This window comes from Anopheles arabiensis, chromosome 2 (assembly GCF_016920715.1).
Source record: "Anopheles arabiensis isolate DONGOLA chromosome 2, AaraD3, whole genome shotgun sequence".
NCBI classification, from domain to species: Eukaryota; Metazoa; Arthropoda; class Insecta; order Diptera; family Culicidae; genus Anopheles; species Anopheles arabiensis.
The window spans coordinates 26,111,199-26,139,106 of record NC_053517.1 but is presented as its reverse complement, the minus strand read 5'-3'; the positions used below and the strand labels follow the sequence as shown (position 1 = coordinate 26,139,106).

Genomic DNA, 27,908 nt, shown 5'->3' with positions numbered 1-27,908 from the left:
TCGATCGTAGAGGAAGCAACTCTCGAAACCTTTATCTCGGGAGTTATTTGTTTTAGTGTACTTCTTTGACTGCTTTAGCGATGATTCGTCGTACTATTCGATCTCCACGCACAAACGTCGTGGGGAGTGCTGAAGTCGCTGTAATCTGTAATCAAATTTCTCGTTCCGCACATTGCTACCGTTATGCCTCGAATCGAATATCCACCAGTTCATCCACTTGGAACTGCTTGGACTCTCTCCTCGGTGGCTGTAACACTTCCAGAAGAAGTTTTTTTTTCCCATTTCCTTCTGCGTTTAAGATTGGAGGTCGCCTCGAACGGTGCAACTCAAAACGCTGCGCGAGCGGCCTTCCCTGCTAATGACAGGGGTTTTTGCTAAAGTTGCTGTTAGCTTTGTTTAAGCGTAAGAGTGTTGAAATCTTGCTCCTTCTATTCAGCGGCTACGGTATCGGTACGGCTATCGGGTACTGCTTGATGAATGGTGGTCCGTATCATCGGTAGGTTGTGCACCTCCGGCTTCCCAATCGCCCAATTTGGGCAACCGGTGCTCGATCAAAAACAAAGGAAAGGATCCCACAGACGCACTGTTCTGGGAGAAAGCAGAGAAAGAGAGTGGGCCGCCTCTAACTACGTCACTTCTAAGCTAACGGTGCAAATCATACCTCGCCCTCCTCTCCGTGTGCTTACAGGTGTGTTCTGTTGGCCGGTGTCGGTGGGACGCGTGGCAATTACTATTACTGTTTTACCGTTCCGGCAATTCGCAATTCAATTGGCATGCTAATGGGCGAAGGGTGTTGAATTGGTATAATTATTCAATGATCGAATTAAAACGAACGCTTGTTGTTTGTGTGCAACTCGACGGTGTGAAGACATCCCGAGAGGCTTTCGCAAAAGAATGATTTGCCCTTCTCTGTTTCGTTCTCCCTTTTCTGGGATGATGCTTAGAATCCGTTACACGGCTGAATTGTAATTGCAATGTTGTTTTGTTTCCTACATCAACAGTGTGTCATTTATGGATTGTTATTTTGCATTGCAGAGAAAAAAAAACGAAATATTATTCATCTTTCAACATGAGTAGCAAAAACAAAGTTGTCTCGTTGGACCTCTTCCTGTTTGCAATTGCATTTAAATCACTAAAATAAACCATTAATATTCTCCCTATGATCAACCGTACTTTCTTCAGCGAAACCGGTGCCCTACATAAACTCGCACCGGAAAAGCATTAATCTGCTTGGTTCACTGCATGAGCTGGTGTAAAATATAAATTATAACTAATTAATACGGAAACCCTTTGGCCAAGTACACCAATCGCCATCCCATGGGGGAGCAGGCGGGGTAACACACACACACACACACACACTCAAATGGGACTGTGCATATTTTCCTGACCTAACTATCGGTGATTAATTTATGCAATTAGTGGAGAGAAAAGGGCGTACGCCTAACCAATCTCCCTGTGGTTGCCCATATCTCCTTGCTAAGGTAAACATACATTCCACTTTGCAAACATCAGTCATGCCAGCTTGCTTTGACAGTAGTTGATGCGATCTAATGGGTGGATGGGATGGCGCTCGGGGAAAGTGGGTCAACGGAAGCAATCGCGGCGCTAGGAACGATCCCGAGCCCTCTAATCATGTCTCTACCCCTCCCATGCCCCATGTTCGCTTTTCCTTCCAAACGTTCTCAAGGACATGGTAAAAGGTCATTACACGTAGGAAATGAACTGCTCCGAACACACTGACACGGTACAAAAGTGGTTTGCAATCAAACAAAAACGCATATAATTGTGCCCAGATGGTCCCGTGTCCTCCACTGGTGCGTCCAAAAGTCCTTGCGGGTACAATCATGAAAGATGCGACCGTTGGTGATGTTTTTTTCCGCTTCTTTTTTTGCGATGAGCAACGCGCAATGATGTTGCATTGTGCATCTGCCTGGTTCAAGGTTAAGCACACTGCTGGTGCTAATTAAATCTCTTATGGTGTACATTTCCTCGGCGTGCGTTGCAGGTGGCTGTCTGCTGCTTGTGGAGGCGCGTCGCGGCCGACCACCAACCGCGACAGTCGGTGCTAATTGTTGTTTTATGGCTTCGAATAGCTGCACGAACTTTGACAGTCGGGTTGGACAGTCCACTGCCCCGGCCCTGTCATGCCAATACATGCCGTCATATTAATCGGAATTACTGAAATAATTAACATTCCTAGCAGTCGAAGCAAGGTTGGGTTGCCGCCGGGGGTTAACCCCGGACCACATCTCGGCCACATCTGTTCTGTGCTAATTTTATGTGGTGCCCTCTTATTTGCGGCCACCGATTTGGCCGTTGGGGCCAGCAGGACTCAATTTGCCAAGCGCATCTGTCATCGGGATTGTTTTAGCCGTAGTCTTGCTGCAGGTTCACTCGTTACTCTTGATCCGGGTGCAGGTGGTCGGCAGTGCGTCTTTGGCAGTGCGTGGTGCGAGAATTTCGCGGCGTTCCACTGTTGTTTTCCACTGTGGGGAACCGGATTTATGCGATCGTATGTTGTGGCTGGGTGATGGACCGGTTGGGCAGCAGCAGGACGTGCGAGGATAAAAATAGCAAAGCAAAACAATCAACCGGGCAATCGGGAGCTGGGCTTTGGGTTTCGCACACGACCGTTTAATGTCGTCCATGGTTAGGCTGCACAACGGCTACACACACCGGACCTTGTGCATTGGAGTGTAAAAACAAACTTCATAAAGAGAACCCTTTTTTCTCTCTAGTACGCGCCCACCATTCAGCAACCATTGCCGGTCTGACAGGTGACAAATATAGACGAGAATGGGAAGTGTGCGTCGGATGACGACACAGCGAGTAAGAGTCTATTTTTAGCCCTCCAATCGTACTCGAGAACGGGTTGATGGTGGTTGATTTTGCTAACCATCCTAGAACAGGTTCGCATTGCTTTCTACGCAATCCATGCATCAACGTCCCATTGCAATCTAGCGATGCAATGCTTCGAAACGTGTCTGTTGCTGGTCGGTGAAGAATTTCCAAGAACTCGTGATACGTTATAATTAAATTGAGAAAAAAAAGGAATAAAAAATAAAGAATCCCGCGATAATGGTGTGCGGTCGGGACGCCGAGGGTTGTGTATGGTTCAAGCTCGGACATAAAGGTGGTAGAAAGATGCGTGACATGCATGCGATGGGTGCGATTTTCACCCGGAGCGTTTGTGGGCATGCACATTCTATCCCGGCGTGTCCCGATCGTCTCCCACTGTCGCTGACCTTTTCTGCGCCGACATGGGAAAGTGACCGGCAGCGATCGCGATCGGCACGAATAATTATAGCACGCACGCATTGCGTCTTGGTGTCGGTATAATCCCCGATTTCACACTTGCCATGTTTTATGGTTGCTCCCCCTTCGCCCGTTTTCAAAGATTACACTAGCTGCTTCTGCTGGCATCGGTCAATCAAATCGAGCTCGTGCAGCAAATCTTTACATTCACACACGCGCTTGCACACCGTGCACAAAACTTCCCACCGATTCGCACAGTGGGGGAGGTACTTGGCAGGCGTTTAATTAAATGCAAATAAAGCTCAAACGGGTACGCTTTACATGGCACGCACATCTCATGCTGCTGCTGCTGCTGCTGTTGCTGCTCCTGATGGTGCACTTTCCCGCAGGGTCGATCGGTGTTGCATGTCCGACGATGATGGCACCAAAAGGGAAGAGCGCGAACGCGTTAACCTTCGGTTAAAAGCGATTAACCAGAGATCGCGGGTTCGTCGCTTGCTCGTGTGAATGAGCCGAGGCGGTGGGTGGAAATGGGCCGTGGTTTTTGATTGACGCTAGAATTTTACGTCAAAACATAACTCTTCTTGTGCTAGGCGATAGATCGGACGTGCACTGAGGGTTTGCATTGAAGGATTTATAATAGGGATAGGTATTAGACGTGTTGATGTCGCTCAGCAGAATGGAAGCTCGATCGAAGAATAAATGATGCATGACATTTTATATACCTCATTGCTAGGAGGTGTTTCCCCCTTCACAAATACTCCTCACCATCACGCATCGTGACGCATTGTAATCGAAAGTTTTCGCTTAAAAGAATTTACTACTTTCACATCGCTCGTTTAATGTATCTAGGCTCCCTGCGGTCTCTTTCCCCGGGAGAGACGTGCTCTGGCTGCTAAATGCAGGTACCGTCCCGCTACGGGCACGATCAATTTCTCGTTGATCGTTGTCACCAACCGACCCGGGGATGATCGGTGACCGACAGGCAAACCTTCCCTGGCCTCTATTTCATCGTCTGTCTTGCTGCGCGCGGGACAGGTGAACCAACATACCGTGGCGGTTTTCTGAATCGTTCTCCGATCTCGTCTATTTTGACGATTGAACTACGGATAAATTGCGGTCAATCGGGTTTTGCGGGTGCCGCGATGAGACGACACACAGTGGGGGAGATTGCTCGACCGCGCTGGTATATTCGACCAGCCAGCAGCACAGTAAAACAGTCCAGCAAGACAGAGTGGGTGGATGGGTTAGGTCATTGCGAACGGGGGAAAGGGAGCCGCATAACAAAATCAGGTTAATTGGAGCACGGGGGGAAAAACTATCTTTTCCCCCTTCGGAAAAAGACATTATCTTCGTCGCTGATTGTGCAGAACTGGATTGTTTTTCAGCATTATAAAAGGGGAGGGGAGTTGCCGCGGGAGTTGACGAGATTTATATTGATCTGATTAAACTTTTCTCCCTCGCTTTACACATGCTTCCCTTTGCTCATCCATCCTCCCTGCAGTGGTGGTTGCTTCCTCGATTGGTTCACTCGCTTCCCGCGCTCTGTGACAATGTGTAACGCATCCAGGTGATTGGGCGGACTTCCGCTGCAACCGAACCAATTGGCTGCTGGTAGGGGCGTTTTTTTATGGTGTTGAACTGATTATTTTTTGTTGTTGTTTACTTTTCCCCGGCCCGGCCCGGCGCATCGATTCGCACGAACGCGTGAGATCGTTAGCGAAGAAACGGGTCAATGGGCGATACGTTTCGCAACTTAATGTGTCTGTGTGTGTATTTGTTGATGTTGTTGTTTTGTTTTTCTCACCCCAAGGATATTTGTGCCACGCAGGAAAAGCACCATTGATTGGGACGCGTTTGGACTATTTTTGGACACACGATTGAGGTTCCTCGCCTGGTTGCCTTTGAAGGTGTCAAATCTTTTGTTGCCAATTGATATTAAAGCAGCGAATGTGAACCAAATGCACGCGGCAAAGCGTTGCAAAGCGCGAAGGGAAGATCGCTCTGTTGTCTTCTTGTAATCATGCCACTCTCTCCATTTCGTGCTTCGTACGTGGACGGAATGATTGTGTTTGATACATTGCTGTTAAAAATTCGCACATTCACATTTCACCGTTCGTACCGTCGTCTTTGGATGAAGTTTGATGGAAAGAAGAAGAGAAAAAAAGTCCGAAACCTCCCTTCTGATTTTATTACCATTTTTCTCCCACCTCTTGAAACCACTTTTTTGGCCATCCTTCCTGATGCAGGTTCTTGCCCGTCGGTGTTTCTCTCACTCTGCTCGGCACACACGGCCGTGAGATGGCATTTTCTTTGCGATACACAATGTGCGTGGTGGCCTGCGAACACGTGTGCGCGAATTTACAGTTACTTCGGCAGAGAGCAATCATGTTGCCAGGTTGGTGTGGTTCTCAAAACCTACCGACCGAAACCGGGTTGCACTGTGCGTGTCGTTCCTACTGCACCAAAGATAGATGCTTGCGCTTTAAGGGTGTGCGTTTTTGTGCGCATAATCTTTTGGGCGCACATTAAACATTCGCCCGTTCAAACGCAATGTCCTCAATTGAGTTGATTTATCGGTGCGTGTTGCCGCGTCGCTGCGGTAAAAGCTCACAAAACGTACGACCATCGGATTCGATCCGTTTCGATCGTCGTGCCACCACCAAAAACGCAACCCAACCAGACATCCAATGCATCCGATGCGTTTTCACAAGAATGTCCCATGCTCTCAAAGTTGGCCATTCGCTGAAACACCAGCCCAAAGCTGATGGAAACTAGAGATAGCGAAAACTAAAACCACTGCTGCGCCGGATCCGAAACACAGACAACAAAAAACGGTACCTCCTACACACATTGGCCGGTTACGCGCGCGCTTAACCTACATCCCCGTGCGCCAGTGGGGTTTCGTATCTCGGACACTCACAGGTTCTGCGCTAGTGCCTAGCACCGGCCAGAAACCAGAATCAACGACCGGCGGGCGTTGATTATCGCCCATCGCGCGGGATACGCGCCCGTCTCTCGATTATCCCGGCAACAGCGGGAAGTAGCAGCCGGCACAAGCAGTTGAAGTAGAACACCCGCTTCGGGTGCAGTCTGCGCGAAATAACTAGGCAAACAACTTGTTTCACATGCCTGCTTCGCTTGTGTTTTTTTTAGTTGCTCCACTCACTGCGCCCCCGCAGTGCATGCAATGCGTCCATTGCACATATACAACTTCCCTTCAGCCGGCATGTAGCTGTGCCGTTTGCAAATTAATAACAATCAATCTGGAGCGCAATTTATGCATGCAATGCCCGGCGTGTGTTTGGAGGGTGTAAAAAAATGAGCATAGTTTGGGACCCAAATTACCCGAATCCGCCCTCGGGAAGTAGATCAACGTGCATCATCATCATCATCAGCATCCCGCATCATCGTGCCGCGGTCTTTCTTATCAGATCGCACACCTCCATCAAAACAGTCAGCCGCGCGCCGCGTTTGATGTATGTGTGTGTGCGGGGGTGGGATTGGAAACGAAAACATTGGTTGATGGTTTTCCTGGCTTTTCACCCGAAAGCTACCAATTTGTGTGGTGGTGGAATTTTTACCCGAACACACTCCAGCGCGGCCGCGCTCCAGGGAGTGTTGCACACCTAGCAGGGCGTCGGGCAGAAGCAATAAATTGAGCTCGGTGTGCGTCGTGGTACACACCCGCGTACACACCAGTGAGGAGCGCAGCATAATTTGTTGTAACGCCTTTTTCTTCCTGCTCGGGGTTTTTGTTTTTCGTTTCGAACTCATCAAACATTCCCGAGCGACTTGAACAATCCAACGTTCTGGTACGCAAACGATAAGCGCCCGCGTACACGAGGCGTGTGGTGTAAATTAAATTACCCCACCAGGGGTGAAACGGGGTCAAAGTCGGGCGCTCGAGCGCCTTCCTGCTGCTGTTGCTGCTGTCGATGCACGGGCATTGCAGGAGGCGTTGGCCGTAGACAGATGTTGTTGCCTAGCATCGCTGCAAAACCAGCTAACGGGAGCTTCGGGTCAGCTGGGTGTGTGTGTGTGTGATTCGCGATCAGTGATAGCACCAAGAAGCACTTTTTTTTCAGCGCATTCTATTCTGTCGGATCGCAATCGAACCGCGAATCGCGCAACCCATCGCAACTGCGTGCCGGCACGAATCGAAGGCAGTGTGCAATTATGATTGAATTATGGTTAGGCCAGTGAAATGGAACATGAAAAAACACAAAATAAAAGTTTGCAAGCTCCCCCTCGTCAGCGCTCCCGTGGCGTCTGGTTTACGCGGTTCGTGCTTCTGCCCGCCAGCCAGCGGTACCAGGCGCACCACGTGTCGTGGTGCCTGGCAGAATGAAATTAAAACATCTCGCTTCTTTTTTCTGTTCCTTTTTTTTTGGTGCGACGAGCACCGGGTGATGGCGTGAACAAACAAATCCAATCCATCTCCCCCAGGACGGGTCGGTGCGGTGTTGCGTTTTTTTTTGTATTTCTTCCATCATTTCTCCCGTTTTCTCCGAATGTGTGGCCGCGAGCCGAAGAAAGTTATCTATTGGCCGACCGCCGTTCTTTCGCTCGCTTTCTTGCGTACCATTTCCCACGCCGCAGTAACCGCACGCCCCGCCACACGCAGCGAAGGGGGCAAAATCAACCAGTCTGTGGGGCAAAGAACCGAAATGATCGTAATAGGGTGTGAGTTCTTCTCATGGGTTTTTTTGTTTGCTTGCGGATAGAGCGTCTGCAATGTATTCCGCACGGTATTATTCGTATTTCGAAAGCGTATTCAGGCGTCGATAGTAGGGTTCAATTTTTACCATAATTAGTTTTGCTTATCTTTTGCGCAAACCCCGCCCCTCGTACCACACTTTGCCCCCAAAAAGTCTCGTAGTTCTGTTAGCGTTGGTAAGGGTTGAGCCGTAAATTAACTTCACACAATCAATGGTTCAATTTCGGAAGATTACTAGCCGCTCCGGCCGGTGTCTGCTGCTCAGGTGGGCGAGCCGCCAACCACGTCGGATTCCGGGACATGCTGCCGGCTTCTTCTACCGCAACCCGGTTGGAATGTAAAACGATCATGGCTGGCGGAACAGAACGAAAAACACACTGGAAGCTGGGAACAAATCGGCTTACTACCACCCTTTTGTAACTGTTTCTTGTTCTCGTGCGACGGAGGTTCGTCGCTTATCTGGCCGAGCTAATCACAACGATAATCTCAATGTCACATCGCTGGGTTCTGGTTACCCTTAATGTTACGGTAGCAAAAGCCGCACTAAAAGCTTATATCAACACACACACACACACATTTACACGAAGACAAAACTGCTTCCATTCTGTCACTAATTAAGCGACCCACGGGATCGCTGCTCAGCCTCATCTCAAACAGCCTCATCTCGATGAACACAGCGCGATATGAGGGGCCGTAACGGTAGGTTCTTTTCCTCGCTCGGTTTCATTTTTTATCGAGCTTCGGGGTTCGAAAAGGAAAGTTCGTAGAACTTTTGCTCTCGTGGCACGGTGTTTGATGCTGCTGCTCTATGGCTGGAGAAAGCATCGAGAACGGTACGCGAGAACAACGCACCGGCTCGCCGGTTACTGTAAATAGCGGTACATTTTTATGTCATGCTTCATTTTGTGACGTTTTTTCCCCCGAGCTGACCATCTCAAACCCAAAGAGAAGAAGAAAACAAAACTAGAACGATCCTATGCACAACCATGAAGATGTCCGCGAGCAGCAGCAGTAGCAGCACTTCCTGCTTTAAGGGTGAGGTAAAACGCGCGGAGAAGCGCAAAATGGTACGCATGAGCGAACCGTTTAATTAGGAACGTCCTCCTCCCCTTATTCTATGCTGTCTCAGCTAAAACTGCACCGTCCAGATGTCACGCAGCACGAGACGAACCGAGCCAACGGGGTAGAATGAACTCGGGCTGAATCGGGTCAAGCTCGAATTGAACGCAACCATTTTTTTTGTCAGTTTGTCGATGCAACTGTTAGGGCCTGGGCTGAGCAATTAAAATGCGGAACATTGAGCTTATTTCTCTTTAAAGCTCCCTCCCCCCGCCCGTACAGCATCGCCAGTAACGGTGCTTTGGCAAAACACAACCTTTCCACGTGTTCGATTCGGTTAAAATGGGGTAGTGCGAGGGAAGCGTGTGACGAAGAATTGAGTGTACTTCCTTCCCTTCCTCCTCTTGCCACTGGCCACTAGCCGAGAACGTCTGGCTGGTCATGCGTAATCGATTAGTTATTGTTAAATGGCATGTTTTTTCCTTCACATTACACCGTTGTGGCTGCGTGTAATGTGCCCAAACCTTTAGCAGCGGACGCGCAGGCTTGTTGGTGTGTCGTGCAAAAGCTTTCCAATGACCAACTGACACGCAGACCCAACTGTGTGCGCCTCTGGGACTGCCTGTGTGGTCAGCCTGCGATCGAGCCCTTATTGGTCCGCGGTTTGGGGAGGGTTTGGACGGGGTTTTGTGTGGCAGAGAGCGCAAATTAGCTTCAAGCACGCCACGCCGATGACGGGCTGCCGATTGCAGGGGCCTGCGATTCACACAATTTTCCTCATAGGTGGTGGTGGTCGGGAGAAAGAACGGCAAGGGCTTTGGGAAGAGTGTACGGTACCGAAAAATGCATTAGGAGCACTCAGCATTACACATTATCACATTGTTACCGTTATTCCGAGCGAGCTGGTTGGAAGATGACCAGCGCGACAAGTCTAAATGGCCGGCAGCGACGAAAACCCAACACGAGGCAAAGGGAGAGCGAGTCTGGCTGTGTGTTTATGGGTGTTGGTAGAGCAAGTGCATCGAGATTCACGAAAAAAAAGGGTGTTTTTAATGGTCGACTGGTTTTTGTTTGTTTTTTGTTTTTCGCTCCTTGAAATATTTTCCCTTTGCGCTCTCGCGGCACCAAGATCGGTCAAGATCCGAGGGAAGAAAGAATGAAAGAGAAGAAGGAAAAAATCAACTTTCAAGGGGGGAGCTTAAAACACCTGAACCTGCGGCCCTGCTCTTGCACAACGTGTAATGTTTGCCCCCCAGTTTTTTTTTGTGGCTTATTACACAACCAATTTTTGTGGTTATCTCTTGTGAGCTCGCGCCAGATCTGTCTGAGACGGTTTTTGCTGCTGGTGAAGGTGAAGGTTTGCTTTCTCACTCTTTCCCTGTTTGTTTTACATTTCCTCATTCGTGCTGGCCGCATCCCACCGGCCCTGACCTTGCACTTCACCCTAGAAAGAAAGAGAGAAACGGAGAGAGAGGGATCCAGCACCTAGCAGCAGGACCAGCAAGCGTGCAACTTCAAGGGTTGATGTTGTGCGGTTACAAAACCGAAGCTTCGATTTCCATCGTGATGAATTTGTGGAATGGGTGGGTGAATGTTGAAAAAATAAAATTGGAATGAAAAGTTTTCTGACGGGTGGGGGCGATGGGAAGTGAAAGAAAATAAATAAACCGTTGCTTGGTAATTTTTCCACCTCGCGCCTATCGGCGATCGTTGGAATCGTTGGTGTCGGGGTGTTTGGTACACGATCACAATAAACCCGAACTGCTGCTTATATGCCTGAGTGTCTGTGTGTGTGTGTGTTTGTACATAAAAAAAGTAAAAGAGAGGAGTTTTGTTTGGTGTTATTTTATATTTGCTTTTATCTTCGATCTCCCCCCCACATACTTCGCGGCAATTTAGGCAAACACTTCTTCGGTACTGTACGTACTTGTTTGTTACTTCCGGTGCAGTATGCAAGCATCGTATGAGTGCATTTTTACGCCTCCCAGTACTTTGCGTGGAGCTTTGCAATGAACCGCACTGACCTCACCCGTAGCTAATGTAAGTAGGGAGAGTGAATTACCCGGTTCGTTCAACGCACCTTCCAACGTACCCAAGCACATACGCCGGGACCGGATGTACAGGATGAATGTGAAGGTCATAAAACAAAACACACACACACACATACGCACAACCTCAGTACATACGCTCTTTGTCTCGGCAGCAGTTGGTCCCACCAACCCCGGCTATGCGCACATATTTCACGTAATCTTGACGTGATGACGTGCCGGACGTGTGGTACCGACGACCGCACACCGTGCAGGAAGGCGCTTTTAATTGCTGAAAATATATCCAATGATTTTAATGACCCATTCCCTGTCGGCTGGATGGGAAAACAATCTTGATAAATCGCTGCCGGGGTATCGGGCAAACCAGCCACTGTCGCACGCAGTCCCGTGTGTATGCGTTCTTTCACATACAGACGTCGATCAGGGGTCCCGCTTCCCATGGACAAGTGCATCGTATGCGCGACGGGATCAAACTCTTCATCATGAGCTAACGGTGTCTTTCGGACCGTGCGTCTGTGTCTGTTTGTTGCAGTGAAGTTGAGCCGATTAGACGTTAAACTTGCCCACCGCTCACGCTGGTGCTTTTTTCATAGGTACTTTGGCGCTATGTATTCGAAAGACTTGCACGAAACGACAGACAACGAACCCGCCGTTTTGGTTGTTTTGCATGGTTTTGTGTACGGGATTTCAAATTCATTCAGGTAACTATTCACTTGAGGTTTAGTTTTTGGTTTAGAAAGAAATGAAAAAAAACTCCGCAATGTCGCTGTGATTAACGTACACATCCGTACGTGCACAAGCTGATTTAAACTGTACGTTTCAGCCCTCAAAAGCAAGAACAGCGCGCATCGCTTCCTTTCCTCATCAAACTGTGCACTGTGCTGAACACGCACACGAAACATAGAAGATGATCCCCACCAAGGGTGGGAATAGGCAGACTCCTTAATTCTCGATCCCGTTGCCAGAACATTTGAATGAAGCGCTTGCTTGCCAAAATTATGCCACTTTCTCAATCATGATTAAGTGTACCACGCCATTCCGCAGCGTTATGTTGAATGAATTGCCATCCCTCCCGATCCCATCCCATCCGATTCGCTTCGCTCGAGGTAAGCGAAGACCTACTTTTCTGTGGCTCTACCGTAGCACCGCAGCACTACCAGATCATGCTGAAACAGCTACTGCGGTTGCTGCTCAGGATGGATTGAGGCAAAATGACTTCAATCGTGGCGCTGTGAGTAAATAAGCTCAAATTACAGCGATTTCGGGATGCCTTAGCCTCCGCCCCTCCTTTTCAGCCGCCTGCCGCTTCCTGTGCTTCCGAGGGCAAAATGTGCTCGCTTGCCATCCCGGTGGCGCCACACTTGTAAGCCATCCGGGTGCAAAACTTTGCTCTTGCAGCGCTGTTCGACAAACGGTGTGTGCGGTGGTGCAGAACGGAACGAAAGATTGAGAAGCTCAAGGCAAAGAAGAGCCAATCGTTGACTGTGTGTCCGTGTGTGTGGCACATTTCGTACGATGGAAATGATGTCCCAGAAGGTTGTGGTGGATTTGCATAACTTACCTATTATTTGCTATCGATTGCGCGCGCTACGGCTTTCGTTGTAGGTGGCGCTGTAACGAAAAGAGGTGTCAAAGTCCGTATTAGAATAATCAAATTTATAGAGCGGTTGGCGGTGCCACAAATGGTTATTTATTTGATTAGAATTATTGCGAGGCTTTGCGGGGCCATTCTTTTAACCTTGATCTTTTATTCTGAAGGCCTGATGGCTTATTGTGCTATATAAAGAGCGTTGTGTAGTCGATTCATCCACATTACTCATATGTTGTATCTGTTTCTACTTCTCTTTTTAGGTATGTTCCATGCGCATTTGGATATCATTTCACATAAGAACGAGTGACAAAACATCTTGGTGAGGAATCGACTGTCTAAAACGATCATTAGTGTACCATCTCTGACGAATGTTGTGTAGTACTGGGTCTTTTAAACGAGCATGCACTTTAGCACTCGCTCTCCGATAAACCGATCGTGTTCGTTTTCTTCGTGCCGCTTGACAGCAATCGTGCACAAAATTCATCCATCAAACGCAAACACACACACCGAAACGTCGATGCATTTGTGATCCATCATAAAGCATGTCAATGGCAATACGGTGAAAAGGGGAATCGTCGTCCCCTTCATGGTTGTACAGCACCCGCGGACCTTATCGACGCAAGCTAACGGCGCCCTGTAGCAAGAGCGTTCAGCTTTCAGCTATTCGCCTAAACGAATTCGCTTTTCTCCAAATGATGGATGGCCGATGATGGGTTCGTGTATAGTGGGTGCCACCAGCTACCTCCCCTCCCCAGCCGGGCTGGGGCAATGAATGGGAGGAATGTTCTTACGAATCGATCCGTTGGCACCCTGCTCGGGGTTGAGGCTATTTTTAGGCTGCACGACACTATGACCCACAAAACACCAAAAAAAGCCTGCTGCTTCACCGAAACCTGCAGGAAAAGTGTAGCCTCCGAAAAAAAAGGAAACTTGAAGCACTGCGTACTGCTGTGTTTGGATGTGGGCACCAAACGGTTGTGTAGGATTGTGGGTCGTCGCGGCGCTTGCGGCATTCCGGAAAGCAACAATGCCTTCGGTCAAAAGAGGCATAATTACATAATTAGATGAAATGTTTTCACCGCCACGGTTTGCACGGAGAAGGTTGAATCACTTTTCCCTCTTTTGGTGAACGATTTGGAGTTTGCCTGCCCCACCTCCACCGTGTTCGATGTGTATGCATTTTAAGCCGAGTCGAGATTGGGTGATATTGTAATGATGATTAGCATCGCGCCACTACTTCAGGCGAGGCACGTTTCATCAATCACAGGTGGTAGGAAGGTGCACGAACCGCACGAATAACCAGGTGTGGATGGGCTGGTGTTGCATGCGATGGGAAGAACGCTGTGAGCCCCGAGCCTTAGCGTCCGTCCCTAGCCCTTAACGATTATTAGAAGAAAATGAAGGGAGAGGTCATCATTAGTATGGAAAGTTTGACACCGCGCGAGTGATAAAGTGTCTTTTCTGTGTTTTTTGTTGTTGTGTTTGTTTCGTGTACCAAACACTGAAGTGCAGCGTGTGATTTGAAGCATTTGTTCGGGTCTCGAAGCTCTCCGTTCAAGAATGCACACGCTGTGCGTGATTAGTATTCTGAGGCGGCGCGACACGGTGGCACTGAATTTTGGTATGTGTGGTGCACCCCGGAGATGAAGCAAAAGGGCAGCACGAAACACGAACCCTTTGCGCTGTGTGTACAAGCACACGCTGATCGTTAATCACTCTTACCAGCCAGCCCGTCCGTGTGTGTGTACAGTGTAACGGGAAATCGTCTTTTAATATGACAAAAATGTTGCTATGTACTGTTTTACAAGTGGCCTCCTTAAAAGTGCTCTCGTGCAAGAGACGCGCCGGATCGTTTCCATCCCTTTCAGTGCTCAGCATCCCGTTTTGGGCTCGATCTAATTGCCCAGGCTTTTTATTTCGCCTAGCTGATCGCAACGGAGGCACGGGTGCACGTGCAGCGTCGAGAATGGAGGCGACCATTCGAACGAGCGACTGATGAATGTGTCCCGCTGCTGTGGCAGGCATTTGAATATCGCTGGCAGTGAGACGGCTCGCAGGAAAAGTGAAAAGTGGAGTTTGTGGAAACGTTAAGGGCCGATGAGGCCATGCCGCGGCGACGATGTGAAGAGCAGCGTTTTACATCGCCAACAGGTGCCGTTAGAATGGGCCGTTGTCGCTTTTTTCGCCATACAAGCTACCCTGGGCGCAATCTTAGTACTTCTTAATCTTGCTACTTTTAAGCGAAGAGCTAACGAAAATGTGTAACTAAAGTACGAGTGTGCTTTGTGTCTGTCTGCGTAATCAAAACAACCAAAAAACGATTTTAAAAGGAAGAAACATAGCTGAGAGAAGAGTGCACGCTGTGATGGAGCTTCAAATCATTCGTCTGCTGCACTGCCGGCACTCGTTGTTGGCACGTGGTAAAATCGATAATGTCATAATTACAGCACGATTACTGATCGGTACAAGCTGTTGCTCCAAATTACCCACCACCAACAAAAAGAAGCTAGCCGAAAGGCCAGACAACCAACAAATAAGGCGTTGAAAGTTTGCCCTAGCCTAGCCCCCGATAAGCTGGAAAGAAATTTAATAATCGAAATGAAGAAAGGTTTTGTACGGCTTTTTTTTAGGTTTTTAGATTACGATGCATCGTGCCATCTCTGCCCGGTCGCTGGGTGTAGAAAGTCTTTGTACGAGTTGTATTTCCGATGCAAGGTGCTAATAGGAGCAAGATTTCACGTTGATGTTTTTATTGCATCCCAACCGAACGCATGATTACATGGCTTTTTGTGCGTGCCTCTGTCCAAAAGAACCAGTTACCTTAAGCAATGTAGCTCGCCGTAGTAGAAAATGTAGGTAGCTGACGCAACCAAAACCTCAGCAACGGTTGCGGAAATTGGGCTACGGTATCGGGGTGTAAAACAGAACCAATCGGTTACGCATTCTCTGCGGTGCGATGGGAACCGCTTGCTGCTTTGCTTCGAACGAACCGAACCGAACATAATAATTGTACGCCACTTTCGCGACGGGCCCAGAGAGACAAGACGATGGACCGCTCGATCCAATAACACACCGTGTAATCTGTGCGATGTCGGTTGGGGTTTTGGAGCTTTTTATGGAGTGTCCGGATCTCTTGGGTAGGAGAGGACCGAAAAACACATTCCGTTAACTCGTTCGGCGCGTCATAGAACGGTAGTAAAAATTGGAAACGGGTGCTACTAGTCAGTTTTTGGTGGAGAAATGTCGGTAAAAAGAATGCGTTTAAGCTGTCCAACGCCGCCGCCAAGGGGGACATTTGTTCGTGATCACTCGGTAATTCGGTGGCTCACGTTTTGTTGTGTTCGGGCGGGTTGTTTTTTTCTTCTTCTTTTATTCCTTCTGTATTGCTCCAGTTGCCCCCAAACACAGCCATCCAGCTTGAAGGGTAATGGACACCAAATTATCACATTCCGGGTGTGTGTGCGCGCGCTTGCGTTCTTATTTTCGGGCAGGAAGTGTCATTTCGAGTGAGTCATTGATTGATACCGTTGTTTTCCTTCTCTTGTTAGGGCATTAAACGATTAAACGTGCCATTGTGTCTTGTGCTCGGCATGTTGAAAACGCCTAAAAATGTAACCAAACAAATAGAGAGGTGGGAAGGGAAACGATTCAACCAAAAGGGAAGCTGTCCCGAAATGAACGTGTTTGCGTCCCTGTCTTGTGGACGTGGTTTTAGCAGCGCATTGCTCCAGTTTCAAGTTACATCGGCGCCTCGGCTTCATTTTCCACCCCATTCGTGCCGCCCAATTACTGTGGTAATACAGTAATTTTCTCACATAAATTAAACGTCAAGAATAACCAGCAAGCAGAATGATTTAGCGGTAGTAGTGGCAGTTTTTTCGGGGCGTCGTTGGAATTGGGCAGTGTGATCGTGATCTCGGGTGATCAAGAAGCATAATAGGCGCTGGGTTGGGAGCGTACCCATAAGCTGTAATTGATAACCATTTTCCTTCCTAATTGCACGTAATATGTGTCCTCTCTCGTGTACGTGCACACGCAGCTAACAAAAATGCGTAGCACACACAGAGACACACGGACATACAAGAAAAGAAAGCAGTCAGCATGGTTAAGGATGGCCGAAATGAAGAACCCAAATTTTTACGCTACATGAAAGACGAGTGCGCTCCCTCGGCTCCCCTCGAAACGTCGGGCAGACGGAAAGCAGCAGCATTATTTCAGTACGTGTGAGATCCCGTTTCGTTTGTCCACGCCGGGGCCACAGTTGCTAATGCGTTTCGGTGAGAAAGTGGTTGTATTCTTTTTATTCCAGTCACTGCCGCACGTTCCGACATTCGGACATTGGGGCGTACATTCTGATGCGAAACGGCCACTAGCGGCCAATCGGCACGGAGAAAGAGGGTGTCCCAAATTCTGCTTTCCAGTGCGGGGCCACTGTCACCAATGCCAACAGTTTCACACTGTTTTCTTGTCAGCGCGCTGAAAACTAGATCATGTCCGAAGCGTCCCAAAGAGTTGTACAGCACTAGGGCGGAAAACAATTGGTCCACAAAAAAACAATGAACCCATCGCACCTTTCAACAACAATAAAACGGATTGTAAACTGGCGGGTACCATTCGCGCTACAGCTGTGAGTCGTTTTCTTCCCGAAAAAAAAATGAAAACAATTCGTCCACAGAAAAGCAAGTACGTGCTGTGTCCGCGCAGTTTATTCGCAAAATAAAAATGGAGCGAAATGGTCCATTCTCTGCCGTCCATGGTCGGAAGTGTAGCAATTTCAGCGTGCAAAATTAGCATAGAAATGTGCATTGCGGTTCCCATGTAACCGTTTTTTTTTTCGGAGAATCGGAGGAAGTGTCCAAAATTAAGCAATCGGACAAGCGTTTTAGCCTAGTTTTAGCACCTTTCGTTACATGGCCATCAAAACGAGACCGCGTAAAGCCGATCAAGAGCGGGAAAGCGACGAACAAAAATCACCGCTAGATTCCAATCAAAACCCTACCTCCCGGCTTCACAGGGCCATCTTGTTTTAAACACATTCTGACCGAATTATTTCGATGCGTTTCGAAATCGCTAGCTGTAGATTCCGCCGTGTTCCGCACTTCCGGTGATCGTAGTGGTGCCGGCTTCGGGAAGGAAGTTATGAAACCGCTTACCGACTCGGCGCGATGCAACCACATTGATCGATTCATTCCATTCCCGGTGGGTAAGATGATTTAAATCGATTACGTTAGCGTCGATTTAATGCGCCGAGGTATTACTGTTTAGATTTAGGAGGGTTGTTTTTTTGGAGCGAACATTAACCTCCCGTTAAGTTGGCTGCGTTTAAGCTCGGTTCGCGATTCCCCTGCTGGTACGAGAGCTTGCGCCCTGTTGGGGAGTGTGCTATGCCGCTGTGACTTGCCCTCCCTGTTCCATTCCAGAGTGAACCAGTGATGAATGACGAACACGAGACGGAAAGAATGCTTCTCCAGCAGGCATGACTGGCTGCAACTTTCCCCCAATAGAAAGATATCTCCAATCCTCCCGGATTCACAAAGCAAAACAATGTGTTTTTTTTTTTCTTGTGGATTTGTCCGAAAAAACCAAAAATGTCTCCCACCTGGCTGATGATATTCCCCCGTTTCCCACCGTGCCCCGAAGGTTGCGTTGGTGGCCGCATGGGCGAGGGTTATAACTGTTCTTTTTATGGTCGCTGTAACCAGTGATTATCTTTGCCGCAGTTTTTGGGCGAGAAACATGTGGCTGCGTGGATCTGCGTCTGCAACCCTTCATTCCCAGCCTATCCAATGCGTGCGCAATCGCGTTCTTCAACGCTCGCTCTTGAATGAGGCTAATGCTGTGTAGCGGAGGACATCGATCGCGCGTTGTTTAGTTATCATTGGCGGCCGTTTATGTTTGGTGCGCTCTCGGCGGTACTCCTCACGTGCCAATGGGACATATTTTTAGCCCACGTCAACGCGACGATCGGTGCTAAATCCCAGGGCTCGGCAGGCGCGCTCATCTGCCGCGCTGACAACGCTGCCCTGGCTCTTATGATCGATATGCAAAGTGCGGGCTGCGCTCCTGCCTGCCGGTGAGCGAAGTGAAGTGTGGAGCGACAAACACTGGCGACGAACGGGGCTCGTTGACTCGTTTCCAAGCCGGTGCCGGAGCGAGCACGTTTGCGAGCTCTATTTATAGCTCCTCCACAGACCAAAGATGGCCAACGACGCTTTGCAGTGCATTTAATTGCCATTACACATCCCGCCCACCCTGCACTCCGTTGGTCGATCGTGTCCTTATCGCTCAGGGGGGAAGAAGAGGCTATCTTAGCCTCTGACGAAACGAAACCCGGTACCGCGGTACGATCGATCGGAGTCCACACACTGAGACATTATTTACACACATGCTACAGCCTTATCGTCATGGGACGACGGGGATGACAGCACGCGACACGCGCGCAATCGCTTGGATGAGTCCATCATCTTGGCCAACGCTTCCGTTTATCTGGTTGCGTGCGTCTGGCCGGGCAAAGCGCAGCGCAGCAAGAAGGGTTTTTGCTGACCGTGCATTAATTTATGCCCTGCCGCGTGATTCGAGCCGGTGGATAACTAGGGGCCGCTCAAGGTTGCTCGTTGCATGCTGCGATATGGTGGCTTCAACGCTGGGATGCGTTGTTTTTTCTTTGACCAAATGAACGGGATGCAATTACATCCCACATTCTGTGCTGCCCGCCGTGTGGTGTAGGGTTTGCTTTTATTTGATCATAAAAATTACAATAATTCTGCTGCAGCGAGCAGATTACTACCCAGAGCCACAGGTTCTTCAATTAGCGTGTGTTTTTTTGTGCTTTAAATAAGTTATTAATAAACATAAGTAGGTATGGTATTGGTACCGCAACATTGACATGTTAATTACGTCGCTGGTACGCTGCCACACACAACAATCACCGCGATCTCTGTGCCGGGGGGAAATGATGTATTACCGATCGTAACAAACAATCGTTAACATTGTTGTCCATCTTATCCGTCGTCATGTTAAACATAAATTTAATTCTTGTTCATTGACCCATTTTCCTCCCCTTTTTTTGAGGGCAAACGGAATGCAATTTTCAACTGACCATAGCGTCCCCATTTCTTTTTCTTCCCCTTTCTTCCTCGGCCAACCGTAATCGCGCGGCCGGCGGAAAGTAGAATGTTCTCATCGTTATGATGAATCAACAAAAATAATTATGCAACAAGCGTTTCATTCAGCGACCGCGGCAGGGTGGCTGAGCACCTTCCTGCGGCTTGGGAAATTGGGGGGAAGAGTGAAAAGAGCTGAGGAAATGGGAACTAGGGCTGCTGAACAATGATTCCCCGTTCTCTCTAACAATGTTCGGCCGGCTGTGGTGTGCCTTGGAGAGTTCTCCGGTGTGGACAAATTGTTGTCCGACCGAGTGATGGCAATCAATAATAATGACCATGAGAGACCGGTAAAGAATCATCCCGCCCGCCCGGTGACGCATGCAAACTGTGCTGCGTCTGCGTGACCTGGTAAAAAATCTCTCCCTGCATCTTCCAAACCCATATTCCTCTTTAGGAGGAGAGCTTTTAGCACAAATTATTTGCAAGATAAATGTGTGTGTGTGTGTACGTCGTTCACTCGCGAAACCATGCACCAGTTTCTTGCGCCGTGTGCCACACTAACTGGACACTTGCCCGTCGTTTAGCAAACAATGGGCACTGGTGCGGCTGGGCTCCATGTTGCCAGGGCTCATCCGAGGGACAGGAACGTCTCTACGGGAGAGTGTCTTTTCACTTTACAAACTTTTTCAAACCCTCCCTCGCTAACCGCAGGCGCCTGTCGTGGAGAAGATCATGCCCTCGGTGCCAGGCTAGACGGTCGTCGTTTTGGTCACTTGCAGCTCGCAGGCTGGCCATTGTTGTTGTTGTTGATCGGTCGGAGTGGTGGTGTAGGTTAACTGTATTTTCCTCGCGGCCCCTCGCCGCGACACGATCGGTGCACGAGATCATCATCAGCATGATCATCATCGTCGTCGTCTGCATCGCGAGCGAATGCAGCGCTGCGCCGCACAATGCAGGCCGGAGAAATTGTTCCAATAAAGCATGTGAATAAGGACTATTAATAATGTTTACAGTCGCATTATATGGGTGTATAAAATTATGACGGTTAGACGATAAGAAATTATGATGTAGGTTTACCGCAGTTCGCTTTCCCCCCCCCCCGCGCAGATAGTTGCAGAGCTGCTGGGGGAGAAGCGTGGAACTGTACCAGAAAGGTGCTCACATACTTCTGCACCGAGAGTGTGTTGTTTCCTGTTGCTTTTTTTTTGCCTCTTTTCTCAGAACGGAAGAGTTGGCGTGAGAGATAGCGCCAGGCGAGCGGAGAGTGAAAGACAGCTGGTGCAAGTGCGAGTGCAGTTAGTTAGGCTAGTTGAGGGGTTGATTTAGCTCGTATAGGTAATGCGAGCTGCCTCTTTCGTTTTGCAAAAAAAAGCATACGCTAGCAACAACTTGCTGGCCTATATTCGCCGTTGCCGGATATTCTGGTTTTCGCCCCCATCTATCGCTATCGTCGTAGGACGGCCCCTTGCTGGGCCATTCCCGCATTCCCGCGCTCGCTATACAGGCCACCACACACTGTACACGGTGAGCTTGCCGCCTTCGTGGTTGGAATCCGTGGCGTGGTGGTGGTGGGAAGGGGTGGAAAAAGCGATGTACATTTGGAACAGGTTCTTGAACGAAGCTTAAAAACAAGTTGGTGTTTTTTCAGTGCACTTTCTCTGGAGATGCTGCGCGTGCTAAGCGTGACCTCGAGTCGGTGTACACCGCAAGGTCCAGAATTGAGTTGTGAATAATTCTGCTCGCGAACAATTGGCGCGCCAGACCCGCAGGGCCTTTGATTACTCTGCCTGCTCGAACATAGCTCACGCAAAAGCCAAAGTCATTCCCTCCGCTTACGCTTCGCAGGCCGGGAGAAGTCATCTTCGGGGTTGCCGTGTCGTGACTTTCGGCGACACTAATTACTTCATTTTTCAGCCCCCAAGCAAAGAGATCACATCGCATCCCCCAACCCGGTAGCAGCAGCAGCTAAGATGTCATTTCCCTTCGTGGTGCGTGAGATTGCTGCTCACTGCCATGCAGACAGGTCCACTTGTTTGCGTGTGTCCCCGAGAAGACGACGCCGCCGCCGCCGCTCATCAGCAAAAGAATGGAAAGGGAATCCGACCGATACAAGGAGCGGTCTCTCGCTCCCGGGGAGAAAGTATTGCTGGCGGTGCGACTGCACACGGCGATCGTTCCTGCGCCGGTGCGTGACTGGAATTGGAACCCGTTTAGAATACTGTGTCGACAGCAGGGAGCGGGACCATTTCCACGTTTGGTCGTTTCTTGCATTGGCTTGGATGGTTGTTGATGATGATGATGATGTGCGTGTGATGTGTTTATAAAGCTAAATGCGCCGGGTTTGCGTTGATGCGGGAAGCCGCGACACACAAAACACAACCGGTAAGGTACGTCAGCAGCAGCGGCATACGTGCGCGCGTCACTCGCGGGCCTTTCCTCTGGATGTAGGTGAGTGTGTCGCACGCGGCGCATGGCGCACTATCAAGCAACGGGTTGTTCAAGCGAACTTCCTGTCTGTCCTGTGGCAAGTGTTAATGACAATCGTGCTTAAGCTTGCACTGGATGTGTTTGCGGACACGTTAAAGAAGCATTTTTCTTTGCTTAAACGATACACTTTTGCTTCTCAATATTTGCGCTGTGTTTGTTTAAGCGCTTGTAACACTCAGGGCTCGAAAAGTGAGACATTTTTTGCGCCCAAATTCCGCATCCGATTTACGCCATCGTAGTAGCAGCAGCCGGGCGGCAACTCTAACGGCATTATGCAATTATGTAGCTTGCTTCTTTGCGCCGCACCGCACTTCCCAGGCTGCAATTGGGGTCGAACCTGTCGAACGGTGCGGCTCCTCGGCCTGTTGTCAAATCGCAAACCGATCGCAGAAGCAGAACGATATCGAACGGTGCTGCGTTCGAGCGGCAAGCACTCTCTCGGACACCAGCGCCATCGATCTCGTTAGAGCATCGTTATTGGGTGGTTAAAAGGGGTACGCTTTACCGTGGTGGAAAAAATCAGCTTGCAGTGAAAGTCGCAGCATAGCTCGTTTGCGCACCGGCGTAGTAATGGATTTATTATTCACGCCAGGGAGGGATAGGGGTAGGCGCATACATTTTTATAGCCCTTTTGTGTATGTGTGTGTGTGGTTGTTGACGGGATGGGTTTGTTTTTTCCGGTTCTATTCGGTGCGCGAGGACCGAGGATTGGCCTGATTTTCCTTCCCAAGCGTTCCCGCTAATCGCACGGTCGATGTGTAGTGATACCGATTCCACTTGCGAATAATGCGCTTCAGAAGCATTGGGGGAACACCCAAGGAGGGGAATTGAAGCCAATGGTGGGAATGATGGTATGTTCCGTGGTGCAATCGGGTTGATCGGCTTTTATGAATGGATGGTTAATTAAAGCGGTTGTTTTGTACAATTACCATCACTTTGCTGTTGTAGTGTGGTGTTAGTAGCACCGTTTGGTTACCTCAAAGGAGGTGTTTTTCAATTGAACTGTTAAATAGTTCCGATGCATCATCAGAATGATGTTTGATTGTGGATAAATCATCGCAAGTCACCTTAAGACACTCTAACAATCATATTGAGAGATAGATGAAAAAGAACTGTCAGAACAACAATGTTTGGGAATATGTAACAAGTATTATGTAGAAAGTTGTGATAAAAAAAACTAATTCTTAACCGTGCTTTCATATTTAATACATGAGTAGACACATAACATTGCACAGGGCATGAATTATCTATGCCTACCAAGTCAATCTTCAAAATTCCTCATGTCTCCTACATTCTACCCTTTCACCTTCTTCATTCCTCGCTTAGAACTGTTGATTTAACATAAATGAAACCTTAATGCGACTACTATCCGTAGGAATGCAGCAACAACATGTTCTAATGATTCATGAAATGCACCCGGGTTCCTGTCTTGTCAATAATTCATGTCCCTGCGCTGGCGCTTCCTACCATCCAAATTTGGGCAGAGAGAAGCGAGCTAGATTACAGTTAACCCACGTCGTCGAGCTTGCTACTCTTAGCTTGACTTGTTTCGCTCACGCTCCAGAATAATTCATTGATTCTTCCAATGGGTGAATCACTTACTAGCAAACACAGCCTGCGGAATGTGTTTGACATGCAACCGGCACCAGCCGTGTGTACGTGAGCTGTGTCTACCAGGTGTGTTTGTGTTTGAATCTTCTTCCTTCAAATCCTACCCTGTTGCAAGAGGGAGGGAAAAAACAACTCACCCCTGGAGGTAAACTAGAACGCACATGCGGCGCCACGGCGATATTGTTTCCACTGTGCTCGATTTACTCTGAAACGCGGCAGAGCGACCGTACACACAGCTGCGAAACCGTTTGGCGCGAATTGTGCGTCAGCCCGAAACTGTTACAGTGGTTGTCCCCCCAACATTTTCCCTTCGGCTTCCCAGAGGATGGTGCAGCTGCAGCAAGGGATGCTCGTGCATACAAACCACGCCAACCACTTGCTACTACCATGTCGTTCCTTTTACGGTCGTGATTATCATCGCTTCCCTGCTGGACGGGCGAGAGGACCCAGCGGGGACGTCTATTTAGCTTTAAATTATGTAAATATCGTAGACAAACTTCCTCGCGGGCAAACGGGACGGCAGCGGCAGCAGCTGGAATGCATTAGCCAAGGTGCTGCGGCACGTCTGTCCGCGCAAGCGCGACAGTTTCTGCAGGCGTCCCCAGGCGCACCCGGCCCGGCGGGTGGATGCGTGCGCATCTTCCGGCCAGCCGAGGGGTGGGTTGGGCGTACGGTGAGCAGTGCTGGAATGCACACATACACACCGCATAGTAGCCTATCCGGGGCAGGTTCTTCTCGTGCACAGATCCCGGACTGCGCCTAACTGCACTTTTCCAACAACGCTCTCGCGGGTGATGGGTGTGCAAAGATTGTTTTCCCTTTTTTGCGTGTGTGTCGCTCGTGTGACTATGCAAAATGGGGGAAAAGGCTACCAACTGCTATTGGGGCCATTGGGTGAATACTTTTAGCAGAAGACTTACGTATAAGGGGAGGTGCGTACGAGCTTGATAAGGGTTTTTCTCTCGCGTTTTGACTCTAGTATCTTCAGATTGTTTCCAACAGCGGTGTGTTCGATTCGAAGAGCATTAACATACCTGTAAAGATAGAAAACGAAATGGAAACGATTAGAACGGAGCCGAGCAAAAGAAAGTAACATACAATGGGCTGAGTTTTTGTTTAAACATTGAAAGCTTCGAAATTATTTACGTTCTCGTATGAAGCAACATAAGCATAGCGCGAGCTGCTGCAGCTTCCATCAACAATCAGCGCCCGCTAGCATACCGATTTCAATCAAAGCTCTCTGAACCAGTTTTCGCATTTCCCCCTTCGCTTCTACCCGCTGCCTGCTGCCCGGTGGGCGAACAGGTTCTTTTCCACCGGTTGGCCGCATCCGCGGTAGGCTATTATCAATCGAGCACCCTTTCCTTGGGGCTCGCTCGCAACCAAGGGAAACTCGGCGCGTTAGATACGAACAGGAACGGGCACCTGTGTACACCTGCGGGAAGCAGAAGGGGAAGCGGGGTTTGGAAAACAGGTTGGAATGGCTAAATCCCGCTCGTTGTTCTCAATCATCGGTATCGAGTTTTCCGGTTTTGTGTGCTTTTCCCTCCGCATGCATACTTTACCACAGCCACCACCACAGTGCTTGGTGCTCATAAAAAGATGAAGGGACACACGCATGTGTGGTTAGAAGCCAGGGACACTGGAGCCATCTTTTGAGGCTGACGTGACGTGGCTGTTGGAAGAGGAGAGGCAGGTTTGGGGCGCCGTCAATGATTTACATTGTCTTTATTTGGCTTCCCGCTACAAATTGCTTAAACCTCCCTGTATGGATGCTTGGGAGAGGTTTAGTTCTGTTTGCAAAATTTCCTCCAATGTACGAATGTTTCCTTTCCCGAGTAGCTTCTTGTTGCTAAGTTACTGTTAGCATTTAGCAAGATTTAAATAATAAATGCAAATACGCCACAGCCAGTGCTCTTCAGCGGTGAGCACGTTTGGATGTAAAACAACGCGTGGAAGGGACTGAAGACGGATTGCTTCCTGACCTGGTTCGACTGAAGCGGAGGAAAAACAGAAGAAGACGCGGTTCTCTTACTCTCGTCATTACCGCGACAGACAACCCGGGCCTGGGTAACACGTTGGGTAACGATGCATGATGGCAGGATGCTTTTCACGCACACACACACACACACACACACACACACACACACACACACACACACACACACACACACACACACACACACACACACACACACACACACACACACACACACACACACACACACACACAGTGTACCAAACAACTTCACACACGGCCGATCATTCTCCGCGTCAGAATGCGCTGGCCACTGCACCCAGGTGCTGCAATGCTTTGTGTGCGTTCAACTTCTAATTGACCGGATGTGCCACCCATCGGGGGCTGTATTGCTGGGTGATGATACATCTTGTTTTTTATACGTTATTTATAGCCCACAATCCACTCCCGGTGTCAGTGAACTGCTTGTCGTGTTTCATTCGCTAAGTTGCAGCAGTTCCGAAAGTGTTCGACCCTCCGTGCGCGTAAGGCAGCGTGTTGCGCGATGGTGTGCGCAAGATACAATGACACATTAGCGGGGAAGTGAGAAGATTTTCAAATAAAAACACTTTAACTGAATGACACACACGGACACGCGGGAAAAGCCGCGCACTGGTAATGGTGTACTGTATGTAAAGTGGGGAATACTTTTTTGGAGTTTCTCTTTTTTTGCTTTTTAAATGAAAAACATTACCCATTTTTCTCACCGGAATTACGAATCGGTGTATGGAATCGAGGGGAAAACTTGTTGTTTTTCTTTTTGTTTTGTTGTTGTTGCGCGCTGCGTGCTCTATCGTGACTTGTGCGTGCCGAATTCTGGCTTCATCTATGTCCATCCATCTTCATCCCCTCTCCTCCTCTCCCCTAATTTATCACCCTTAAAAGGGGCAATCAGATGCATCGGATTATTTTCACACGACCATTCACATAAAGGGAAGATGCTGTCCCGCCGCCGCTAAACGAGAGTTTGTCCACACTTTCTCGCCTTTTGCGTTTGCCAAAATGTTGTGTACAGTTTTCCTCCCATGTGCTTTGGGGAAAATGAGCGGGGGAAGTTGCTAATTTTCCTTCACTTACGCGGGTAAGTGGCGCATCGAAAGCGATACACGAAGAGAAGCAGATCGCATTAAATACCGTGCGCGCGGGGGGCTCCCGTCCGTCCGACACCCTTCCGTCCCGAGCGTGGCCTAATTTTGATGAAAAGTGAAACTCATAACTGGGCGGGTGCAGCGGAGGGATGAAACCCTTTACCCTTTCGCACCGCTTGGAACTCTTCCCTTGCGAGTGATTTTAATGATGATTTTTAACGCATCTCGCATATATCGCGCCCAACGCCCCGATTCGCGGTGGGAAGCTGTATGTTTCACTTTCGATCACCAGGAAAAGCAAAGCCCTCACGCGTATGCGCTTTTCAGGTTACGCTTCCTGCAATTGAATTCCGTTGGCATGGGGATTTTGTTTTAATTACTATGTATTGGAAAGCAACCACCGTTTCACCAAACGATCGTTCCCCGTTTCGTGGTCTGTTATTTTGCTGCAGGGGGAGATTTTCCAATGGGAACCAATGGGAACGCGGGCAAGTTAAGGCTTGTTAATCAATCAACCCAACGTCAACGTGTCGGGCAGAATTTCATGTGCAAATAGTAGAATTCTTTAGCCGCTGTGTATTCTCCTGGGAAGTAAACGGAGAGCTGAAAATGGGTAGTCTGAGGGAGCATCTGCTGCTTTGCAAAGGCTGAACGGCTGAACGGGGCTGACAAATTGCTAACCTACCAATCAAGCGCTTCATGAATAATTTATTACCCACCTCTATCAACGGCGGTTCGGGCTGTGTAAATGCAAAAAAACGGGACGACATCCTCCCGAAGGGGGATGATCGCGCTGGGCTTTTGCAACAGCGCGTCAACGCGATCCATTTATCTCTAAGTACTGCAGTCAAGGCCCTACAGTGCAGACGTGTTGCTTTCAGCAGTACACACAGTGGCAACACACACACAGCAGTCAACTGTGTTGA

The 27,908-nt window shown here is 49.0% G+C and overlaps 2 protein-coding genes across 4 annotated transcripts in view; one reads left to right on the top strand and one right to left on the bottom strand.

The window, feature by feature from the left end:
- Nucleotides 1-27,908, top strand: part of LOC120903778 (autophagy-related protein 16-1) — a 249,551-nt gene that overhangs the window by 53,564 nt on the left and 168,079 nt on the right. The window lies entirely within an intron of this gene.
- LOC120903762 overlaps nt 1-27,908 on the bottom strand; it is a 91,676-nt gene that overhangs the window by 51,802 nt on the left and 11,966 nt on the right. The window contains exons 2-3 of one of the 2 annotated variants that reach the window (XM_040313379.1): nt 24,798-24,911; nt 12,644-12,693 (exon numbers count right to left, since the gene is read on the bottom strand). The gene's annotated coding sequence lies outside the window, so the exon portion shown is untranslated. The remainder of the gene's footprint in view (nt 1-12,643; nt 12,694-24,797; nt 24,912-27,908) is intronic. The other variant, XM_040313371.1, reaches the window with a different exon arrangement.